We start from the raw sequence: 7,798 nt of genomic DNA on the forward strand, positions 1-7,798 counted from the left end.
GCAGTACTGGTCTGGAGGCAGTGTGGGGCAATGGGGGAGTGCTGATCACCCACCTTCTTGGTACATGGGACTAAGAAAAATTCTCAGCCTCTATTCAGGAGGCTAAGAGCCGAAGGGTATGTCAGGGAGAGTTGGGCTTCAGACCAAACTAGGAAGTAGAAGAAACAGTCTATGAAGTGGTTGAGAGAGTTTTTTATCACAGAGGTAACTCTGCTTGACACAGAAGACCAGACAACACTTCTCTCCGCGCGGATTCCTAGCTTCACCTCTTCAGTCTGAATGGTGGTCTTGGTGCACAATTATCCCGTGTCCTCTCCTCTCTGCCTGAGAACTTTCCCTCTCCCTGGTTGTCCAATCTTTTTATTATTCTTGTTATTCCCAATCTTTCTCTCAGTCTAAACATTTTCTTTCTTGAGCCTCAAACTTCTGATTCCTCTTGGAAAGACCTCATTTAATTTTGCTGGCGCTACCAAAAAGAGCATGAGAAATGCCACGCCGGGTCATGGGAATGAATGAGTCCTCTCAGCATCACAGACTGAGATGGCTGATGGAGGTGCCAGGGGAGCTCTGTGGGTGGACACTCTCAAAAGGTTACAGATATGTATTTCCCCCACAAACACCCCTAACTCCCCTAAAGTTTAATCCATTAACACATTATATCCATTAGTCTTACGATCCTTTGATTTGAGGATTTGGGGCAAGGACTCTGGCCATTATATTTTCTGCTCAGATACTGGAAAAGGCAAGGCTCCCATCCATAACTGAGAATGGTCAGTGGTACCTTCATGAAGTCCTTACCAAGCAATCCCGGGTAAGGTCCCAGGCAGCACCAGCTTTGTCCAGGTGACAGTATTTCCTGTTGCCCTCTGCTGTTGAGAACAATATGAGCTCTCCCAGTGACCAGCGTGTTATGCCACCTCCGACTGTAATGGTGCCGGCTGAATTAACCTCTCTGTGATTTAGAAGCTGGTGGGTCTGAAATTCATTACAGATATGATTTCCATGCTCTTCTCTTCCGCTGCGGCACAGGGACTCACGTGGAGGGGTGTGGTAATTACTATGCAGATTGCTTCCTTATCATTTGATTGAACCTTCAGGAAGAAGGGAGGCCATTAATGTAACTTCTCTCTCAATCTCTCAATTTAGGAAATCCGGCAGGAGAGCGAGGCATCATCATTCAGCCTACAGAGCCACCCTTCACAGAAAGTATAAGAAGTTCTGAAATGGGTCAGAACCACAGAGGATTCTCAAAAGTTCCACCTCATGGAAATATGTTCGCCAAGTGGAGTTTGGTCCACAGCTGCTCTTCAAGGTCTGTACTCAATGCTGCTCTGGCAACTTTACCTGCCTTGGCATCCATCCGGTGGGGTAAAGTAGAGGGAGGGCTTTCTCTGTTCCATGACGGGTGTGAGGGTGGGCACTGCAGGGGTGAGCTCTGTGCCACCTAATGCCTCTCTTTAGAAAAGGACCTGCAGATTGAGGCAGGCGCACGAGAAGCAAGATATGCATTTCCGATGCACTGCCCATGCTGTTCTGTCTTCAGAGCCCACTGAGCACTTAGCATCAGCCACTATCTGTAAGTCAAGTTTGAGGAGGGCAAGGGATTTGTCAGGCCGGCTTCCCACCTTGGCTGCTGGTCACAGTGCCCTGAAGTGGACATAGCACCGTGATTCCATTTCATTCTACTTACCCAGCAATAGACCAAGAGAGAGATAACAGACATTTGCTGAAGTACCAAAATAGTAAGAGGCCAGGAAGAATCTAAATAGCCAATAACAACAGACTGGTTAGACAAGAGTACATCTCTGTGACGGGATACCAGGTAGCCATAAAAAGAAAGGACACACACATTCATAAATTTTATTACATTTATATTTTTTTCTAGAATGTTTATGAAAGTATCAAAAGTGGTTGCTTTTGGGATATATATATATATATATATATATATATATATATATATATATTTATATAATCTCCTTACCCAAGGACATGCTTAGAGAAAGGGAGAGAAAGAGAGAGAAAAGAGCATTGTTGTGAGAGAGAAACATTGATCAGTTGCCTTCCATACGTGCCCTGACCGGGACCCAACCAGCAACCTTTCAGTGCACAGGATGGCACTCAACCAGTGAAGCACTCTGGCTAGGCTCTTCCTATATGATTTTAATGCTACATATATATTTCTCTTTATTTTTATAACATTTTCCCACAGTTCCCAAGGCCATCCCTCAGAGGATCTCTCCAGGCTTTTTCTGGCTGCCCCGGTTGTATCCTGAACACAAGCACCCAGCCCAGGGGACACGTGGGGGCCGAGATCCAGCTGAGGTGGGAACCCTGGCACAGGTTGCATACACACATCTTTTTCTAGCTCCCACCGTGCCGCCACAGGGGCTGGTGGCAGCTCCGCACGGCTGTTCGCTTTACCTTTCCCTGCCGGCAGCCCTTTATTTCCAGCACAGATTTGGTTCTTGCACCTCACCTTCCCCCCTCAATCTACCTCTTCAGACCATCCCTCACATCCTGGCCCCCACCCCGAGTCTAGGACTCAGTCAAACTCCAGACGCATCCACCACCACAGCCAGCCTAGGTCTGAACTCAAGCAACCACCTGACTTACCTGAAGCGAAGTCAGGCAGACATTCAGGTCTCCCCCACCTCTGCATGTGCATGCCAGGACTTACCAGGCGTGATTTGTGGGCAGTCAGCCCTGGGTGAGTCACACAATGGCAGTGATTATGGGCAGATATCATTCGAAGAGCAGATGATCACAAAATGAGGGTGCAGATAGTTGTTCAGAATGTGCTTGGTGATGTTTCCACCATAGCTTTGCTTGAATGGAAATAACTTGTGTTCTTCCAAGACTGAACGGGGTAGACGGAAGGAAGGTAGAGCAGCTCCACAGAGACTAAGATTTGTTCTGGATAATCTGCATGGAGGGGCTGAGTCACTGTGTTTAAAACCATACTTAGGTTTGTGCTGTAACACAGCAGCCTTTCTGCAAAACGAAATATTCCAACCAATGTCAAACTAGCCTTTCTTCTCAATGTTTTATCTTTCATAAAATTAGTTTGTGTGTGTGCAGTATTAGTGAGTTTGATTTTACGAAGCATCCATAGTCTTCCCTTATTTTAGTAGTAAGCACTTGAATCTTGAAGTCAGCTTCAGGCCACTTTCTCTGGTCTCATCTTCAGAGGGAAGCATCATTAGTTTATGAATTTCTAGGGTTGGCACTACATGCCATTTACTTTTTATTTTTAAAAATATTTTTGTTGATTTCAGAGAGAAAGGGAGAGGGAGGGAGAGATAGAAACATCAATGATGAGAGAGAATCACTGATGGACTACCTCCTGCACACCCCCTACTGGGATCGAGTCTTCAACGTGGGCATGTGCCCTTGAACAGAATCAAACCATGACCTCCTGGTTCATATATCGATACTCAACCACTGAGCTACACCGGCTGGGCCTAAATGCCATTTAGGAAGGCTTGCTGCATGGTCATTACTACAAACAAAAATGGAATTTCACATTTTGACAACTGAGTTTTAGGATTAGGGTACCAGGAGAATGGGGTTTTCCAAGATATTAATTTTGTGCACTAACTGTGTGTGTGTGTGTGTGTGTGTGTGTGTGTGTGTTCATCTTTTGTGATGGTTGTGCCTGATCTAGAATATCGGCACATTTTATCAGAGTAACATAGATCCATAGAACAATACTTCTCCTCACATGACAGAATTAAGTCCATATGTTCCTGAATGGGCCTGTCTTTATGAACCCCTCCTCTAAAATATAAAGCAAAAAATAAAATAAAATAAAAAACCAAAAATAAATAAATAAAATATAAAGCAGGTCATTGTTTCCTACTACTGGAGCAACAAGAAGCAGGAAGTGTTCTCTCTCTTTTTCTTATCTTCACGGGTCCTCCAGTGCCCGCACTTGACCGTCTGTATTGTACAAGTGACCCCAGTGTTAGAGCTGAAGAAGGGACAGGAAGAATAGGCCTAGCTCACCAGATAAGTTTGTCAGGATAGAAATGTCAATTTGAGCAGATGTGTTTTCTGTTTGTATAATACAGTTTGGAAAGACAGAATGGTTGTCATAGTGTAGGCGTTTTAGTGAGAGCTTTAAATTCAATAGAGAAGGGACCAGGAGGCACATATACACGCAGGGAATGAGAAGGGCATTTCATAATTTAGCAAGAAACTGATGCCGCCCCCTCATCCTTTGCTGCGAAGACTTTGAGAGTCATGGATGATGGCTCCCCGTGCTGACAGCGCTGCCATGCAGAGGCCACAGGGCTGTTTTGTGATTCGAGGAGCCTCAAACTTGAGAGCCGGCGGCTGAGGCAGGTTTGCTGGGTTTAGAGCCAGGATCTGCCACCTCCTGACCGGGTGACCTTGGACAAGAGGCCCATTGCCTTGCCTCTAAAATGGGGTTGATAACAGTGCCTGTCGACTAAGGTGAGCAAAGGGGCCATGGGTAATCATACAGGTACAGTGTTTGGCACAGCGCCTAGCACAGAATAAGCACTCAGTAAAAATGTCCTATCATTATGCTCACGTGTCTGAGAACAGCATGTCCTCTTAAGTAGGCTAATCACCCACCTTGGATATTTTCAACAAATGCTTCCTTCATAAAATAACATACAAATAAACTCCAGTCCGGGGAAATGATCATAAATTCCAAATTAGTGGCGGCTTAAATCAACGCAGTGTTGCTGTTTCCATCACCTGTGCTAATACTCCCCTCCGCTTGTACAGATGACTGAGAGCTGCATGTAGTCAAAACAAAATGGGAGAGCTATAATGCCCACGTGGAACTTACTTAAGGAGTGATTATGGCTAGAAGATGGTCCATAAAAATAGCTCTCGTCCTTACATCACCTCACTCGTTCCCAGCGGCGCTTTCAAGACTTCCGGCAAACAGGCCTGCCCTCCTGCAGACCTGGGATTCTGCTCTGCCTCGCACGTCCCCAGCACAACTGCCAGCTGAGTTCTAATTGCAGAATCTTCATTACCACGGATGATTGAAACTATAAAAAGAACCCAGCTGAATTTTTCACATCCTGCTGGGTGAGCACAAGGACCGGCGCCTGTGCCTGCCCCTCCTCCCCTAGCAATTATCCAGGGTACCTGTGTGGTCTGGCTTCTGCAGGAAGCCCTGAGCAGCTGATAGACGCTACCTCCCTTCTCCCCTAAACCTCACTCCTTGGGGGGTGGGCCGATGACCATGATGGACATGCCTGGCCTTCCTTGACCGCTGCGGAGACAGAAACTGCACTTCTTACCCCTCCACCCCCCACCTAAGTATCTGCCTACAGTCACCTAGAAATGTGCAACTGAAGAGGGAACTGGGCATTAATCCCGGCCCCTTAGGCCAGTGATGGCGAACCTTTTGAGCTCGGCGTGTCAGCATTTTGAAAAACCCTAACTTAACTCTGGTGCCGTGTCACATAGAGAAATTTTCTGATATTTGCAACCATAGTAAAACAAAGATTTATATTTTTGATATTTATTTTATATATTTAAATGCCATTTAACAAAGAAAAATCAACCCAAAAAAATGAGTTCGCGTGTCACCTCTGACACGCGTGTCATAGGTTCGCCATCACTGCCTTAGGCCTTTGTGACAACCTATTGGTAACTGTATCTGCAATTGGCCTGTTTCAGTTGCATCCTTTGTATGTTAGTCCATCAACAAGCATCTATAATGCACCTGCTAAGTGCTCAGTCCTGATTTCATTGCAGTGGAGGGAGATATCCAGAAGCAAGAGGCCACCAAGGAATTTAAAATCTAATTGGAGGGCAAAGTAGACAGGACTGCTCCTGGTTCTATAGCTAATAACTTTCCGAATCAAGGGAGTGACTTATGCAAATTTTATATAACCTTTATGCAAAACCTTTTTACCTTTTTCTGTGTGTGTGTGTTTGTGTGAGAGAGAGGGAGAGGATGAATGCATTTCTAAAAAGTGAAAGACAGAAATGTCTGGAAGGATGTTCACTAAAAAAGTTAACAGCTGCCATCTCTCAGACCTGTGCAGCAAAATGACTGAGAGCGTAGTCTGAAGACACAAGGTAGGTTTAAATCCCAATTCTGCCACCGTGCGACCTTGTCCTGGTTATATTTAGCCTCTAAGTTTCCGTTTTCTTAAAATGAGTAATTGTAGTGGCTCGTAGTGTTCTTGCCAGGATTGACTAGGATAATGTATGTAGAGCATTTTGCAGAGCCTGGTATTTAAATATAAGTGCTCGATAAATGTAACTTCACGGTGATGAGATGTGGAGAGGGGAGAGGATGGGAGGGGCAGGCTGGGAGGGGCAGGCTCGGGAAAGGCAAGCCTTGAACCGGGCCCTGGAGAATGGTGATAATGTGGAGAGCTAGAGGGGAAGGCTGGGATGGGTTATGGAAACATTCTGGGTGGAGGCAGAGGCAGGAAGGAGCCTCACCTGTCCTGTGTGTGACGTGAGAAACAAAGTCGCATAAGAAGGGGCCCCGAAATAGTCTCTGGGCCCCTGAGGGTCTCTGGGATTTCGTTGTTATCCAACAGGGAAAAGAAAGCTCTGGACTGTATTGGAGCGAGGAACAATCTCATTCATTTAGTGTTAGAGAACTGACCTGTAGATAAGAATTTTTTTTTTTTAATGGAGGTAGAAGGAGAATAGAGGCAAGATAGTGGCTATGATGGTGTGGTTTTTAATCTCCCAGATGCCCCCCAACAAAAATAGAGACAACAACTAACAGCAAAACGAGCCAACAAGAGGGAAGCTACCAGGCTAGATGTCTACAGAAGAAAGACAACAGATGACAGTTCTAAGAGCTGGAGAATTTAATTGCTAGAATCCAGGCCAGCAGAGGGTTAGTGTGTAAATGTTATGTGAGTCCAGAAGCCTGTTTTGAGGAGGTGCGAAATGGATAGTCACAGAAGCAAAGGTGATGGTGCCTCTTCTTCCTGCTTCCTGTCCCGGAAGTAACCCCCCTACAAAACAGTGTGGAGGCCAGAAGCTGGGATGACCAGCGTGTGTGTGTGTGTGTGTGTCTGTCTGTCTGTCTCTCTCTCTCTCTCTCTCTCTCTCAAGGGCCTTCATCCTCAAGAAGGCTGGACTAGGTTTCCTCACATGCCCAAGTGCTTATTAAGTCTCTGCTTGCTTCACATTTACTGATGTTACATTAGTTAGAATGAGTCACGTGGTCACACGTGTACCGCCCCCCAACCCCCACCACCACCAAAGGCACATGAACTTAGCACATCTCTGCTTGCTTCATGTTTACCGACGTTCCATTGGTCAGAGTAAGGCTCGCCATCAAGCTCAGCATCCATGTGAGAGGGGCCTACCAATGCATCGTGAGAGGTGTGATTCCCTGGGACCCAAGTGTTGCACCCACCACCTCTCCCTCTATTAATCTGTTTTCTTTCCTGCTGGGACTCCTAATATTGGGCGTTAAAATTTCTATTTTTGGCTTTCATTACTTTTACCTTTTCCAGTTATTCTCCCCGCCCCCCACTTTATTTCTTCCTGATACTTTGTGAGCTATTCCTCAACCTAATCTTTTGTCCACTAATTCCAATTTGTATGTATCTCTTCTGTGATCTCGTCAATTGAGTTCCTTAATTAAATGGTTATATTTTTCCTAACTGGTATTTTTACTTGATATTTTAAAAAATTATTATATTTACCTCATGTTAACAATATCCCATGTGTTCCTCTTTGGTTGTATTATACTTATTTCCAGTTTCTTATCTGTATACGGGTAGTATGGGTAGTTCAGTTTATTACCTTTCTTATATTAGCAGTGGCTTTCCTC

Source organism: Myotis yumanensis, unplaced genomic scaffold, assembly GCF_028538775.1.
Source record: "Myotis yumanensis isolate MYYU_CA2020_CCGP unplaced genomic scaffold, mMyoYum1.0.hap1 SCAF_17, whole genome shotgun sequence".
Lineage (NCBI taxonomy): Eukaryota > Metazoa > Chordata > Mammalia > Chiroptera > Vespertilionidae > Myotis > Myotis yumanensis.